The sequence below is a fragment of the Molossus molossus genome, unplaced genomic scaffold (genome assembly GCF_014108415.1).
Source record: "Molossus molossus isolate mMolMol1 unplaced genomic scaffold, mMolMol1.p scaffold_m16_p_2, whole genome shotgun sequence".
In the NCBI taxonomy this organism is placed as follows: Eukaryota; Metazoa; Chordata; class Mammalia; order Chiroptera; family Molossidae; genus Molossus; species Molossus molossus.
Genome location: NW_023425355.1, coordinates 16,999,038 through 17,017,079, shown reverse-complemented (window position 1 = coordinate 17,017,079; position 18,042 = coordinate 16,999,038).

Here is an 18,042-nt window from a genome sequence, read left to right as displayed (position 1 = left end):
CCCATGTGGACACATTTTCTTTCATAATCAATGTAACCTTTCCAGAATTGCATACATGCAGACTTCCCTTAAAAATCTCTTATATTGTGACCTTTATCATAGTAAAACTACAATCACAATGGTACCTAAAGATGTTTACTAAATCATTCAAATTCTCATTTCTAGATTGGTGCTCCCCATTCAAACTCCTACAATTAACAATTTTTTTCTTGTTCTTTTGTTCTCAAAACAACTGAAAATTTTACATACTAGTTTTCTTGATAAATTGTACATGTTTTCATTACAAAATTAATTCTTTTTTTTATAAATATGTTTTTATTGACTTTTTAAAGAGAGAAGAAGGGAGAGAAATAGAGACCTCAAAGTGAAGGAGAAACATAAATTCTTTGTTTAATCTCTCCCCCTGCCCCCGTCTGAGATCCATCAATCTGTACCATGCTTCACCTGGATTATTAGAATAGAGGGTGGGGCAAAAGGAGGTTTGCACTTGTTGTTACAGAAAATAATACAATAAGTAATAATACAAAGGTAAACTCTGTGTCTTGTGCACTGACATCTGTAAATCTACACTTGCCCCACCCTGTATAATTGGTCTCCTTCCTTTATCTCTTAGCTCTCTCCCACCATTTTATCTACCCAGCATCCAGACTGATCCCTTAAAATATGTTGGACCAGCCTGACCGGGCGGTTCAGTTAGTTGGTGCGTCATCCTATACACCAAAAAGGTTTTGGCTTTGATTCTGGGTCAGGGAACATACCTAGATTGCAAGTTCAATCCCTGGTCAGGTTGAGTATGAGAGGCAACTAATCAATGTTTCTCTCTAGTACTGATGTCTCTCTGTCTCTCTTTTCCTCTCTCTAAAAATTAAAAAAAAAAAATTAAATGTACGCCCAGGTGAGGATTTAAAAAATTATTTTTTAAAAATATGTTACTTCATATTACTCTTCTACTTAAAACCTTTCAGTAGTTTTCTGTCTCATTTGGTAAAAAAAAAAAAAGGCACTTACAATACCCTATGAGGCTTATATGATATGGTCTCCTTTTACCTCTCTCATCTCATTTCTTACTCCCCTTAAAATGACAGTCAGCTCCTGAAATTCTCACCCGAGGATATTTTTCTATTTATCTTCAGATAGAGTGGGAGGAAGGGAGAGAGGAAGAAAGAGGGAGAGAGAGAAACATCGACGTGAGAGGGACACATTGACTGGTTGCCTCTCACACGACCCCCCCAGGGCTGGTATGAACTGCAACCGAGGTACGTGCCCTTGACCGGAATCGAACCTGGGACTCATTGGACTGAGGGCCAATGCTTTGCCACTGAGCCAAACGGGCAGGGCCACACTGGCATTTTCTGTTTGTTTCCTTGAACATACCAGACATGCTCCTGCTTCTGGCTACATTCACTTGCTCACCCTGCCTGTAATGTTCTTCTCTCAAATCCTCACAAGACTTTCTTTTTTGCCTCTTTCAGAAAATGTACTCGAACATTAGCTACTAAATTATGCCTTTCCTCTTTACCATATTTCAAATGTCATCCCCCAATATTCCCTATCCTTTTTTCTACTTTATTTTTCTTTATAGTACTTATCACCATTTAATATATTTGTTATACTTGTTTATTTTGTGTATTATATATATACTTCAATTATAAAGTAATTCTTCTACCCCTTTAATGTACCCTTAGGGCCTAGAACAGTGTGAGTCGCATGGTTAAGAATCAATAAGTATTTCTTGAATAAACATACAACACTGAGTAAATATTTTACAAAGTCTCTATGTCCAAATCCAGCATATGCTCTCTTTAATGAAAAATCATTGTTCCACATTACCCTAATTTACATTTTACTGTAAGAATCCAGTGTACAACCATAATTAATAAAATGTAAGGCAGTCATCACTTTTTTTTTTTGGTTACTAAAATTTTAAATGAACAAAACTCATGAGATAAAAAAGAAATTTTTTAATCTTTATCATTATTTTTTAAAAATATTTACCTTTATTGATTTTAGAGAGAAAGGAAGTGAGAGGGAGAGAGAGATAGAAACATCGATGAGAGAGAACATCAATTGGCTGCCTCCTGCATGCCCTCCACTGGGGATCAGACCCACAACCTGGGCATGTGCCCTGACCAGGACTTGAACCGGTGACCTCTTGGTGCATGGGTCGATGTTCAACCACTGAGCCACACTGGCTGGGCTATATTATTTATTTTAAATACATTCACAGATGTCATAGTCTCCAACATTGGATGCCAACTTGGCAGTTCCCATCACTTTCTATTCATTACCAGGTAATTCAAACATCTGTCAGTTGATTTCAGCCACAAGCACCCTCTCAATTAAATAATTCGAATGTCCAATCTAAAATGTTAATCAAAATTCTGAATTTAACTTTAAATCTTCTTCCCTCAGAACAGATATACCTCCTGGTATAAGAGTGTTGGAGGGATAAGGGAACAGAGGAATAAACATAAAATCATTTTTATTCAAACTGGCATCACTGAAATCTGGATGCATGCTCTATGGACTGCAGAAGAAAAACTGCCTCTTTCGCTTTGGGCCATTTTGTGAGGTCTTGAGAGATTCTCCCATGTGACCCTGTTTTGTGAAATCATTTTTCTTGGATGAATGCATTTCTATGCCAAGTGGTGATTTATAATGCCATTTGGCGCCCACAGATATTTTCCTCCAGTTCTTGATGTCGAGTTTGCTCTTCTCTGCTAGGTGGGTCCTTCAGCGTCCTAGCAGGAAACCAAAGCTCACTCAAACTGAGTAATTGTAAGAGAATTTAAAAACGGGCAGTTTACAAAGCTGTTGAGTGCCTGGGAGAGCAACAATGTATGGCGCAATCATCTAGGGCCAGCACACGTGGGGATCCTAGGAGGAACAGGACTCAAGAGTTACCAGGATCCAGAGAAAGAGAGCAGTTGTGAGTGTGAGAGAGAGACAGAGAGAAAGTGTGTGTGTGTGTGTGTGTGTGTGTGTGTGTGTGTGGTGGCGGAGGAGGGAGACTGAGCTGTAAAAGAAACTTGAAAAAGCTTCTGTAAGAGGAATTTGACCAAATGAGGTAACCTGGCAAGGAGGAAAGCAGAGAAGCGAACACCCTGATTTATTTATTTATTTTATTTTTTTTTATCCTCACCCGAGGATATTTTTCCATTTTTTGTACAGATAGAGTGGGAGGGAGAGAGAGGAAGGGAGAGAGAGAGAGAAACATCGACGTGAAGGGACACATCGAGTGGCTGCCACCCGCACGACCAACCAGGGCCGGGGACAAACTGCAACCGAAATACATGCCCTTAGCGGGAACCGAACCCGGGTCTCTCCGGACCGCAGGCCAACGCTCTAACCGCTGAGCCAAACTGACCAGGGCGCGAACACTCTGATTTATTCTTCTCCCACCCTTCAACCTCCTACTACTGTCTTTCATTAAACATAATCAACCTAAAGCTGATCAAAAGATCATTTTACAGTGCAGTCCATTCCAGCGATACTCACAGGATACAAAAAACAATAAAGAATGTATCTAAAAAGTAAAGGAGTGATATTTAGCACAGTGCTCCTATTAGACGATATCTAAGATTCATTCACATTTGTGAGTGTCCTTGCTCACTCTCTGTTTTGATTTCTCCTTTTTTTTCTTGTGATTTTTCTGGTCGAAAATAATGCACATTCTTTCCGACAACAAATTCCTTGGTGCAGATTTATTTCAATACAGTAGTACATTATATTTCTAAGAAATGATAGTTGATCATATCTTCCAACTTCAAAGCTCCCCAAAAGACTTCCCTCACTAAGTTTTGAGTAGAGTCGGGCACCCTAATATATCTCTTCTACTTATAAAAGGGAGGCTATGAGAGCAACAATACAAATTTCTTCTTCTCATTTTTTAATTAATTAATTTTTATTGCAGATGTTTCTCCTTTTTCCCCCCAGACATCCTCCTCCCTATCCCCCCCCCCCCCCCAGCAATGTTGTCTATGTCCATTGGTTATGCATACATGCATATAAGTTCTTTGGTTCATCTCATCATTGCCTCCCCCACCCCCCTCCTCTGAGGTTTGTCAGTCTGAACCATACTCCTTTCTATGTCTCTGGGTTTATTTTGTTCATCAGCCCACCTTGTTCATTATAGTCCACAAACAAGTGAGATCATGTGGTATTTGACTTCTCTGATTGGCTTATTTCACTTAGCATAATACTCTCCAGGTCCTTCTATGCCATCTCAAAGGATAAGAGATCTCTCTTTCTTACAGCTGTATAGTACTCCATTGTGTATATGTACCACTGCTTTTTTATCCACTCATCTATTGTAGGACACTTGGGCTGTTTCCAGATCTTAGCTATTGTAAACAATGCTGCTATGAAAATGGGGGTACATATAGTCTTTCTGATTGGTGTTTCATACTTTTTAGGATATATTCCTAGAAGTGGGATCACTGGGTCAAATGGGAGTTCCATTTTTAATTTTTTGAGGAAACACCATATTGTTTTCCATAGTGGCTGCACCAGTCTGCATTCCCACCAGCAGTGTACTAGAGTCCCCCTTTCTCCACACCCTTGCCAACACTTGTTGTTTGATGATTTGTTGATGGCGGCCATTCTAGCAGGTGTGAGGTGATACCTCACAGTCATTTTAATTTGCATCTCTCTGATGATTAGTGATGTTGAGCATTTCTTCATATGTTTCTTTCCCATTTGTATGTCCTGTTTGGAGAGGTGTCTATTTAGTTCCTTTGCCCATTTTTTAACTGGGTTCTTTGTCTTTCTTTTGTTGAGTTGTATGAATACTCTATATATTTTGGAAATTAGCCCCTTATCTGATGTATCATTGGCAATTATGCTCTCCCATACAGTGGGTTCCCTCTCCATTTTGATGGTTGTTTCTTTTGCTGTGCAGAAGCTTTTTAGTTTGGTGTAGTCCCATGTATTACCTTTTTCCTTTGTTTCTCTTAGGCATTGTATCAGTAAAAATTCTGCTGTGTGTGATGTCTTCAAAGACATCTTCCTTACAAATCAATTTCATCTTCCAACTTTACCTTCATTTACTCTCTAAAGAAGAGGAAGAAGAAGAAGCAGGAGGAGGAAGAGAAAAATAAGTTCATGAGTAATTAGGAAGCGTTTTGGAATGGCAGAGTAAGAGCCTCTGGAAATCTCCTCCATAAAAGCAATAAACACATTGGTGAAAATCATCAATTTCAGAACTCTGGAAATTATCCAAAGAGTTTCATAATCTGAGGAGTGTTTATTCAAGAAAAGCAGCTAAGTCTTATTAAGAACAATAAGTTTCGTGGGATTTCTGTCCTATCCCTATCCCCTACTTTCCATCTTCATGACAACCTTGAACCTCAGCCATGCCACAACCATTACAACTGTGAAAACTAGCAGCCTAGCTGCCACTGGCGGTGACAAATGGTTTTGGATATCATCAAAAGCCATTTCCACTATTTCACTTGTCAGTCAGCTCCAAGAGAAGCCCCATTTGGGGGGCTTGTCTGTATTCAACATGACTCAGAATGTTCTCTGTGGAACAGCTCTATCTCTAAGGCATCTGTAGAAAACCATCAGTGGCAATTATTTAACATCACAGCTTCTTGAAGCAGTGATGTAAGTTAAGGCTAACAAAAACCTGACCAGAATCTTAAAAGGAAAAAAGAAAATGACATGATCTTTGGGATCTTTGAAAAGATCTGAAAACTATCTAGGGATCTAGAAAATCACGTGCATGCGTAGGGTTATTTGCATATGCAGAAAAACTTCAGAAGGATCTCATTTCTCTCCTCTGGCTGACTTGAGGCTCCCACAAGCATAAAGGAAAGGGTAATACAGAGATGTAAACTACCTGCTAGAATGTTGAAAGCATACCACACACACATACACACACACATATGAGTGCATGCGCACATGCACACATACATATTCACACACACAGTTCCTTGACAAAAAGTAGAAAAGTTATTGGTTCTAGTTATTTAATAAAACCTCTATCCAGCCATTGGCTGACTACTCAGACAACCAAGTATAGACTTTTCAACTCACTATATAAAGACAGAATTATTTTAATACCCAAACCATGCAAAATCATCACAAGAAAAGCACATCATATTCCTTATAAATACAGGAACATAAATATTCAAAACTAATTCTAGCCAACCCAGTTGAGCAACATATAAAAAGGGTTATATACCATAACCAAGTGGTTTTATTTTAGGTATACCAGCTGGGTTTAACAACTAAATATTAATCAATCAATACCTCATATCAATAGAATAAGAAAAAACATGACCATCTCTATACATGTAAAAAAAGCATTGAAGAAAATCTAAAATCCTTTATGATAAAATTACTCATCTATAAAACACAGTACAAATTATACTTAATTATAAAAGATTAAGGCTTTTCTATTAAGATTAGGAAAAAGACAATGATGTCTGGTAGCACCTTTTTTATTTGACATTATATTGAAGTTTCTATTCAGAACAATTAGACAAGAAAACAATTAAATTTTTAAAAACCCACCAGATTGGAAATAAAAAGTAAGATTTCATCTGTAGACAGCATGGTCTTTTATAAACCCTAAAGAATCCACAAAGACATATTTGAAGTACAGTATGAGTTTAGCAAGTTCAGGATACAATTTTGCTTTTTAAAAAAATCAACTGTATTTCTATAGATGATGTATTAATAATCCAAAAAATTAAGAAAACAATTATTTTCTACAATAAAAAATCATACAATAGTTAGAAATATTAATGAAAAAATTGCAAGTCTTCTGCACAGAAAACTGCCAAAAATGATGAAAAATATCTAAGACAATCCAACTGCAAGGAAAGACAGCTCACATGAATAAATTAGAAGACAATGTTTTTTAAATGACAACAATCACCAAATTGATACACAAATTCAACACAATCTTTATCAAGATCCCAGTTCACTTTTTTGATTCTAAAGCTGATACTAAAATTCATACGGAAAAGCAAGCAACTGACATTATCCACAATGATTTTGAAAAAGTAAAGTAAAGTTGGAGGACTTACAGTTCCAAATTTCTAAACTTATTTAAATATAATATCAATATTGAGTTACGGATGTAGGAATACACAAACAGATCAATAGCATATAATCGGGAACCATAAATAAACTCTTACATTTACGGTAAATTGGTTTTGGCAAGGGTACCAAGACAAGATAATATCATTTCAATAAATGGAGCTGAGATAAATATCTATTTGCAAAAGAATAACTTTTGACTACATTTTAAAATGACTAATAGCTTATAAAAATTAACTCAAAATAAAGCATCACATAAATAGAAAATCTAAACAAAACAAGAAACAATTTAGAAAAAACAAACAAACAATGAAATCCTCTTGAATTTTCATCAATCAATAGTTTCTTAGATATCACTCCAAAGATACAAGCAACAACAAAAAATACATGAAGTGGACTTTATCAAAATAAAACATTTGTACTTCAAAGGACACCATCAAGAAAATGATAAGAAACTTGTATGTAGATTACAAAAACAGCTATTAGAAGTCAAAAATAAAAAACAATTTTTATAAAGCATGGGCAAAGGGTCTTAACGATATTTTTTTTCCCAAAAAAATCTATAAATGGTCAGTAAGAAAAGAAAAAGATGCTACACATCATCAGCCATAAAGAAAATGTGAATCTAAGCTATGAAATGCAACTCCACATCCACCATGATGATTATAAAAAAAGGCAGAATATAAGAAATGTTAGTTAGCAAGTGGAAAGTTGTAACACTCATACATATCTTGGCATTGCAAAGACAATAATAGTGATTGGTGGAAATGTGAAGATGTTGGAAGCCTCATGCATTGCTGTTGGGGTTAGAAAATAGTGCAGTAACTTCTCATAACCAATCAGGAGTTCCTCAAAATGTTAAAGTTACCATATAACTCATCAATTCCATTTTTAACTTTATACCCTGAGAAGTGTAAACATATGTCCACAAAAAGTCTTGTATATAAATGTTCATTTGTCAGCATTATTCATAATGGCCAAAATGTGGAAGCAACTCAAATGCCATCAAATGTTTAGTGGATGAACAGTAAGTAATATATTCATTCAATGGGATGTTATTTAGACCAAAAAAAATAATAATAATAATAATAATTGATGCATGCTACAACATGGATGAACCTTGAAAAGATTATGCTAAATGAAAGAAAGCAGACATAACAGATCACATTATATGATTTGTTCATAGAAAATGTCCAGATTAGGCAAATCATGGAAACAAAAAGATTTTTAGTATTTGGTTACTTGTATTCTCTAGCATTGCAAAATTGCTTATAGATATTTACAATATCCATAAGTAACTGGAACTCCTAACATAGTCCTATTATTAAAAGTGTTCTACAGATCACGTCTTTTTAAATTTTTTTTTTCTTTATTGATTTTAGAGAGAGAGGAAGGGAGAAGGAGAGAGAGATAGAAACATCAATGAGAAAGAACATCGATTGGCCGCCTCCTGCATGCCCCCCACTGGGGATCAGGCCCACAACCTGGACATGTGCCCTGACCAGGAATTAAACTGGCGACCTCTTGGTGCTTATGTCGATGCTCAGCCATTTAGTCACACAGACCAGGTGAGATCACATGTCTTAAAACCTTACAATCATTTCCAGGTACTAGAAATAAACTTAAATTTTAAGAAAATTTTAATTATGATCATTTCAAATTCAAGGGAAAGCCTGTGGGTACATCTTTTGAGATTAAGATACACTTTTGGTGTCCTTCATTGAGAGACAAAGATATTTATAAAGTAGCAATCAGCTCCTCCAATCTTTACTGACTGCCTTCAGGACAGATATACTTTCTGTCAGCCCAACTGGAGATTTTGTTGTTTCTCAGAACTTGTATAAACACACCTGCTGTTTCTCCCTTCTGTGGCAAAATTCATAAGCTTATATATCTTCTGATTGATTCTGCAATGTACCGGGCTGGTTTGTTTTCCTAAAGGTAGAACTAAAATTCACTTTTGTGTTTTCTCCCTGGCCAGCTTTCTGCTCATGTTTCCTAGTCTTCTACCAAAGCTTTCTTTCACTTCTTCCCTTGGGAGTGGACAACGAGAGCTGGCCACAGAGTGGGTGAAGTATGGCTGAGTCTACACGGGTCCCTGGAGGTACTCAGACCAGTTTGGGTGCCGGTGGGTAAGGCTTTTCCAGTGCTCAAGGGAGGAATTTCTGAGAGTCCATAATGCAGTCATTAGGGAACATATTTCTCTAATGCCCTCTGAGAATCTCATCTGCTGCTCTCCCAATCTCTTCAGTCAGGAAGCTCTCATATTAGTAGTCTGAATGCTGTGAGAAATAACTGAGTCCCTGGTAGTGAGGAGACAGAGGCAGGTTAGGCAGTGAGGGACAGGACCATGGGAAGGGAAGGCTGAGACATGGGGAAGTTTGAGATGACTTGGAGCTCAGCACACAGGCAGGCAACCCACTACACAGTACATATGGAGGTTTATTCGGACTCTGCAGATCTCAAAATAAAAACTAAGATCAACCTGGCAAATTTTTGCCTTCAAGGACAGAAACTCCCAGCTCCCATTTATAGAAATGCAAATTAGGAGCTCCTGGAAGGAGCACAGGTCAAGTACATCACACACACAAAAACAAAAAACAGCAAAAAAACCCAGAAGGCTGGTTTCAGGCAAGAGGGAAACAGCGATTGATTGTATAAAACCAAGGAATTTTATTTTTAAAGAATATAGTGCTGGCAGTTCTGCTGGGAGCCAGGCAGCAGGATTGCTGAATGATTAGATTTGGGGGAGAAACCAAAAGCTAGCATAAGGTTGCTCCAAGGATGTTTCCCCTCCTCCTCACTAATAGCCTGGGAGAAGTTGAAATTATCATAAAAAGGGTAGCCACTAAGACCCTATAGATGACCTAGGGCTGATCCCAGTCTGGAAAACACAATCTTTAAAATGTGTGAATGTTGCTATGGCAGAATTCCTTGAAAGGACCAATCAGAGGCTAGCTAAGTATATATCTACCCCTAGACAACAGAGCCCCATGGGCAACCCACTTGCGTTCCCCTCCCCACTGCGAGCTTCCGGGAGTCTGTCTATCTTTTAAATAAACTTTCCTATTCCTTACTCTTGGTCTGTGAACTCATTTTTCCATGTCGCAAGACAAGGACCCCAATCACTGCTTGGTGGTTTCAGTAGCATCCAACACAGCTGGGGGAGCCAGAAAGTCCTTGGTTTCTCTCCCTTCCTTTTCCTTGTGGGGGAAAAAAAAAGAGAGAGAGAGAAATTATACTGTGAATGTTTCATTTGTCCCTAAGCTGTGCCTTTTTGAGGGTGAGGTGATATAGGCAGAGTCAAACTGTTTGTCTTACTCCAATGTATTCCAATATACATGTATATATATTGTGTTTGTGTGTGTGTGTGTGTTTTACCTCAGTAAAGCTCTGGTGCTTCTCTGGAAACATGGACTTCCACAAAGGCCCTCTTAACCATAAGTGACTGCCCAAGGCAGTGATCTCTAGGTGTTCCAAGACCATGGCCAGTGGGTGCCAGAACTGGTTCATTGGCTACTACAGAGTCCACAGCTGGTGGGAGGAGGCAAGCCAGGTGCAGACAGCGCCCTTAGGCAGTGCAGAGAACCCACCCTTGGCTTTTGTAATTCCCATACATCTGCCAACTGCCTAAACTATAGCAGAACTAGAAAACCCCCAAATGCCTAGAGGCTTATCATTTATCATGTATAAAAGGTGGCTGGAATCCAGGCTCGGGGCTCAGCCTTTGGAGATGACTCCTCTGGGCCAGCACCAGTGTGCATTAAACAGTCCTTTTCTAATTCTCCGAGTGCATGCAGTCTGTCTCTTCCCGCTGACCAAATTTCTGCCACAACAGGTACAGAGGTCTATTTGCCTATTATCTGATGCACAGTGTGGAAGATTCCTCCCAGTTCCCTTGGCATATGTTGCTAGATCCCACAACTCTCACAAAGGCACTTTTGTTCTTGTATGGGCGCTGAAATTGTGTTGTTTAGTGTGGCAACAAACTTAGACATCTTATGCCACTATGATGGTAATGTCCCTCCCCTGCACTTTTGTTTTTTAGTAATGTCTTTGTTTTGCTATTATGTCAGGGTAAATGGCCTATTAGAATAAGTTAAGAAGTGTTCTTTCCACTTATATTTCAGAAGAGTAGCTGAAAGATTGCTAATACTCCTTCCTTAACTATTCTAAAGAATTCATATGTGAATTCTTCTGGCCCAGTGGATAGATTTTTATTTCTAATTTTTTACTCTTATAGGTCTCTTCAGATTTTTTGTTTTATTTGAGTGAAATTTGCTAATTTGTTTTTCTCTAGGAAAATATCCACTTCAAATACTTGTCTAATTTGTTGACAAAAGTTGTTAATAGTGCTCTATTACATTTTTAAAAAAATTTTCATAGGTCAATGTTATTTCTTTTATTCTTACTTTTGTTAATCTATGTCTTTTTTATTCATTTTTTCAGTCTAGGTAAACATTTGCTAATTTTTTATATTTTGACAAAACAGACTTTTGATTTCATTATTTTTTACTGTTTTCTTGTTGTTCTATTGACTCAACCTAGTATTTCTCATTTTTTTTCTACCTGCTTTTGTTTAGTTTGCACTGAGTTTTATAGTTTAAGTTGAAAAGATAGGCTATTAATTTGAAACACTTTTATTTTGTGAGTTCAATTCCTTTGCATTTGGAGTGCAGACTTTGTTTTTTGTTTTGTTTTCAATGTACTTTATTCATATTAAGGCAGTTTACTTTTTTTTAAACTTATTTTCTGTATTGATTTTATAGAGAGAGAAAGGGAAAGGGAGACAGAGATAGAAACATCGATGAGAGAAAACATTGATTGGCTGCCCCCTACATGCCCCCCACCGGGGATCGGGCCCACAACCCAGGCATGTGCCCTGACTGGGAATCCAACCAGCGACCTCCTGGTGCATGGGTCGACGCTCAACCACTGAGCCACACCGGCCTGGCTACTTTTATTTTTTTTTAATCCTCCCCAGAGGATATTTTTCATTTATTTTCAGACAGAGTAGGAAGGAGAGAGAAAGAAACATCACTGTGAGAGAGAGACCTCAATTGGTTGCCTCCCAAAAGACCAAAGTACATGCCCTTGATTGGAATCAAACCTGAGACTCTTCGGTCCACAGGCTGATGCTCAAACCAGCCAGCATGGAGTGCAGACTTCGTATGATTTCACTTTTCATATACATTTGAGACTTGGTTTTTGGCAGAGAAAATTCTCTATCCTAAAAAAATGTTTCACCTCCACTTGAGAAGGATGTTTTCTGTTTTGTTTTAAGTGGAGTGTTTTATAGACATCACTCGTATCAATTCAGTAATATTATTCCTTAGGATTCCTATATCATTATATATAGGATTATATATACATATCATTATATATAGGATTCCTATATCATTTCTGATTTCCTGTTTATTTGTTTTATCAATTATTGAAGCTGATTGTTCAAGTGTTCAAATAACATCATTAAATTTTTATGGATGAATATGTATGAAAATAGTTTCCTTTAATATACCACTCTTACTTTTTTCCACTGTTTACAAAGACAATACTTTAAAATATGTAGGCCTTTTCTATAATGTTTTAATCACAGAAACAATCCTAATACAGTGTTTGGCTCATGGTAAACCCTCAATAGATATTAGTTGCATAAAGAAATAAGCAGATCATTCAGAAGGGACTGAAATCGAGCTGAATGGAAGCCCTACAACTACAAAATTAAAAAAGCAGACACATCGAGACTGGTAGGAGGAGTGAAGGTGCAGATGGTCTGCTCTCACACCCACGTGTGGCTGATAAAAATCAGGAGGATACCTTGACTGTGAAGGTCCTCCTCCAGGAGTGAGGGGTCCCTGTCCCACACCAGGCACCCAGCTCAGGGTTCCAGTGCCAGGAAGAGAATCCCCATCACTTCTGGCTGGAAAAATCAGCAGGAACTGAAGCTGAAGGAGGCTGAGGCTTCTGGAATCCCAAGCAGTTTCTCTTAAAGGGCCAGTACTCAGACTTACTCAGACTCACTCTTCCTGGGCTCCAGCACAAGGGAAGCAGCTTGAAAGGCACCAGAGACATATGGGGTAACAACTGAGTTGTCTGGCATCAGGGCAAGAGCTACAGAGGCAGTTTTCTCTCAGACAGACATGCTGGCAGAGGTCATTGTTCCTTTGGTGGGTCCTTCCCCCATGGGGCAGGCAGACAGGCACCATATCTGGGACTCCAGCAACCTGGCTCGCACTGTTTGCCCCACCCTGGTGATTCCCTGAGGCCCTGCCCCATCCAACTTTCAGCCCATCCATGCTGTTTCCGGTGGCTTTACCATAGGAATGTCATGTCTTGGCTCATGCTTCAGATTTTCCTAAAATCTCTCAAACAAGCAGCATCTGGCCTCAGCAAGCCCCATACCTCTTGCGAAGCGGCCCTTCTTGATAAGCAGCCCCAGGCCTGGCACTAGCAGCAGCCAGCCTTGGTTCACAGCTTGGCCTTTCCTGGGCACCTTCAAGCACAGCAAAGAAGAAGTCCTCTGCAGATCACTTTGTAGCTTATGCCTGGTGGCCCCAGGTAGAACACAGGCAGTGGCTGACCTTGCTCCAGAGCCAGCACACCCAGTGGACAGCTTCAGACCATGTCAAAGCACCACCACTCAACTACCTCCATAAGCCATACACACAAGAAGTAGACTCGGTGGCTACCAGAGCCCTGCTCAAGTAAGTCTTCCTCTATTTTGGTGGCTCCTGTTCAGATGATCTTCCAAAGAGGTCAGAGGTTGGTGGTCAGTAGACACAGCCAGTCCTTACAGCTGATCAGCCTGAGTAAATTCCTCCCATTGATGTGCCAACAGCAATCAAGAGTCAATTATAACAGAAGGATGGACGGCCCACATGGAAGGTGCACTTTGTGTACCCAGATGGGGTGATAAGGAAGGCTGTGCCACTAGACCCTATAGGACACCTACTACAATAGGCCACCCTACCAAGCCTAGGAGATGTAGGAACTCTACCTAATACATAGAAACAAACACAGGGAGGCAGTCAAAATAATAATACAAAGACACATGTCCCAAATGAAAGAACAGAACAAAATTTCAGGAAACAAACTAAATAAAATGGAGATAAGTAATCTAACAGATGCAGAGTTCAAAACACTGATTATAAGGATGTTCAAGAAACTTAGTGAGGACCTCAAGAGCATAATAAAGTAACAGTCAGAAATGAAAGATGTACTATATGAATTAAAGAATAATTTACAGGGTATCAAAAGTACAGTAGGTGAAACTGAGAATTAAACCATTGATTTGGAATATAAGGAAGCTAAAAACACCCACTCAGAACAACAAAAAGAAAAAAGAATTTTTAAAAAATGATGATAGTGTAAGGAGCTTCTGGGACAACCTCAAGTGTCCCAACTTTCACATCCTGGGGGTGCCAGAAGAAGAAAGAAAGCAAGAAATTGAAAACCTATTTGAAAAAATAATGACAGAAAACTTTCCAAAGTTGTGAAGGAAACAAACATACAAGTCCAGGAAGCACAGAGAGTCCATAACAAGATGAACCCAAAAAGGCCCACACTAAGACATATTATAATTAAAATGCAAAAGATTAAAGACAAAGAGAGAATCTTAAAAGCAGCAAGAGAAAAGCAGATAGTTACCTACAAGGGAGCTCTCATAAGACTGTCAGCTGATTTCTCAAAAGAACTGTTCAGGCCAGAAGGGATTGGCAAGAAATATTCATAGTGATGAAAAACAAGGACCTACAACAAAGATTACTCTATCCTGCAAAGCTATCGTTTAAAATTGATGGACATATACAGCATTCCCATACAGGTAAAAGCTAAAGAAGTTCATCACCACCAAACCAGTATGAAATGAAATGTTGAAGGGTCTTATTGAAGAAGATAAAAAATATAAACAATAAAATGGCAATAAATACATATCTATCAACACTGTAATCTACAAACCAAATGAACAAACAGTAAAAACAGACTCAGATATAGAGAACTTTTTGTTGGTTGCCAGATGGGAGAGGGGTTAAGGGGATGGGTGAAAAAGGTGAAGGGATTAAGAAGTACAAATTGGTCATTAGATGAACCTCAGAGGGAAGGGGAAGTGCAGGAAGAGATAAACTAAAAAATTAATACGCATACATGCATGACCAATGGACACAGACAATAGTGTGGAGAAGGCAGGAGGGGATGGGAGCAGGGAGGAGGGAGTCATTGGGGGAAAAAGTGGAGACATCTGTAATACTTTCAACAATAAAGATACATTTTTAAAAAAGAAATAAGTAAATAAACTAATTTTTTTTATTCAAGTGGTTTCAAATAATAGGAATAAATCTAGGCCCAGCCAGTATGGCTCAGTGGATTGAGTGTTGCCCCATGGACTGAGAGGTCCTGGTTCGATTACAAGTCAGAGCACATGCCCGTGTTCCAGACTCAATCCCCAGTAGGGGGAGTGCAGGAGGCAGCCAGTCAATGTTTCTCTCTTACATTGACATTTCTCTCTTATATTGACATTTCTATTTCTTTCTCCCTTCCTCTCTCTCTAAAATAAAAAAATCAATAAAAACATACTTAAAAAAGAAATAAATAAATCTAGTAAATTCTAATCCACCCTTTGAGAATATATTATTCTACATTAAGATAAATTTAGTATGCTTAAATAATTTAAATTATGACCATTTATTGTTCATAAATAGCATGGTGAATACTATTGCTACATTTTGGAGTCAAATGCAAGTAGAGGGTTTTAAAACTTTGAATATAAATAACCTCCATCAAATTCTATCAAATATCTCAGTTATACTTTACTTCAACTATAAAGGTGAGGGGATGTAAATAGGCGAGAACAGAGAGATCTACTTTGCATATCTTTTTATACAGAAACCAATTTCAGAACATTTTTTAAAACTTAATAAATCATGGTAATCCCAGGGCAATACAACTCAAACAGAAAGAAGTTTAAGTCAGGAGCTTGAGGTTGAAACTATAATCTAAAGTACACTTTATACTCGGCAGAACAAAAAATATTTTGAAGGGAAACTCATAATCTGAATGTCTGTCAGCAAAGAAAAATTAGTCTTCAGCAATAACACATATATCAAACTGAGATTACCTTATAAACAGCACTAAGAAGTTCATTCTGCATTGGGAGTTTTTAGGTGGACATTGAAGAATATGGCAAATAAAACATTAAATGTATATTCTTTGTTTTATATTAAAAAAACTAAGCAGAAAAAGAATTCTACCATCTATGAGTGAAAAGAAGTTTATAACAACTTACTCAACCAGACTGAACCAATGCTTTGCTGATTTTATAATATAGAAGCCATAATTTAATTCAGTTTTTTAAAAGTTAAAAAAAATAAAACTGTTAATAACTTTTAGTATAAAGCTCTCAAAAATGCAAATTATTGCACTGATATTTTTAAATTTTATGCTTAATTTTTTTTTCTTTATATATTTTAGAGACTGAGGAAAGGAGAGGGAGAGAGAGATAGAAACATCAATGACAGAGAAGATCAATTGGCTGCCTCCTGCATGCCTCCCACTGGGGATTTGCCCCACAACCTGGGCATGTGCCCTTACTGGAAATCGAACTAGTATCCTCTTGGTGCATGGGTCAATGCTCAACCACTGAGCCATACTGGTCGGGCTAAAATTTTTTGCTTTTTAGAATTATATCTATTATTGACTGTGAGGCTAGAAAAGTAAAAAATAGGCTAATCTTATTTTTCAATCTTCTCTTGAGGATAATTTTCTACTGATTTTCAGACAGAGTGGGAGGGAGAGAGGGAGGGAGGAAGAGAGAGATAGAAATGTTGATGTGAGAGAGACACATAGACCAGTTGCCTCCCACATGACTCCAACCAGGGCCAGGGATCAAATCACAACTGTAACCCTATTAGCTTTTATTTTTATTGAGATATAATAAAAAAAAAATTTACCTAACACAACATTGTCATTTTACAGTATATAATTCAGTGTGTTTTAGTATATTTACAAGGTTGTGCAACCACACTACCATCTAATTTTACAATATTTCTATTATTCGAAAAGCAAGCAAATAAAAAAAAACAAAAGAACAACTTTAGCCATTAGCAATCACTTTTAATTATTCCTATTTCTTATTCCTGACAAACATTAATCTACCTTTTGTCTGTAGATTTGCTTATTATGGACATTTCATATAAATGAATTTACATCATATAAATAAACCTTTGAAAGTTCATTCATGTTGTAACAGGTACCTGTACACAACTTCTTTATAGCTGAGACATATTTCAGTATATGTGTATAGCAAATGTTGTTTATTCATTCATCTGTTTATTGACATTTGGGTTGTTTCCATTCTTGGCTATTATGAATAATGCTATTATAAACATTTTTGTTTAAATTCTGTGTGCAACAAGTCTTTGATTCTCTTGGGTATATACTTAGAACTGATGGGTCATATATTAACTTCATGTTGAACTGTTTAAGGAATTGTCAGACTTATTTTACCACAGTGGCTCTATCTATTTATAATCCCACCAGCAATTTATTAAGGTTTCAATTTCTTCACATTCCCTCCTGAACTTAGTATTGGAGTTTTGATATTGCTATTATTTTGTTGAGAATTATTTTGTTTGTGATCTACCTATTTGTGAATTCTCCACTGTGGTGATAGAATGTACTCTATATGGCTTATGTTTTGTGGCCCACATATGGTCTATCCTGGAGAATGTTCCACATTAACTAAAAAATCATGTGTATTCTGCTATTATTAGATGAAGTGTTTTACAGATATTTCAGGTCTCATTGATTTTTTGTCTTGTTCAAATATTCTATTTCCTTGTGAACAGGTGGGTACTTGTTCTATCCTTTATTTAAAGTGAGGAATTCCAGTCTACAAATATTGTTTACTTTTCTATTTTTTAATTGTTTCAGTTATTGTTTTATGTATTTCAAGTCTGTTATTCTATTTGTAATATAATATTTAGAGTAATTGTATCT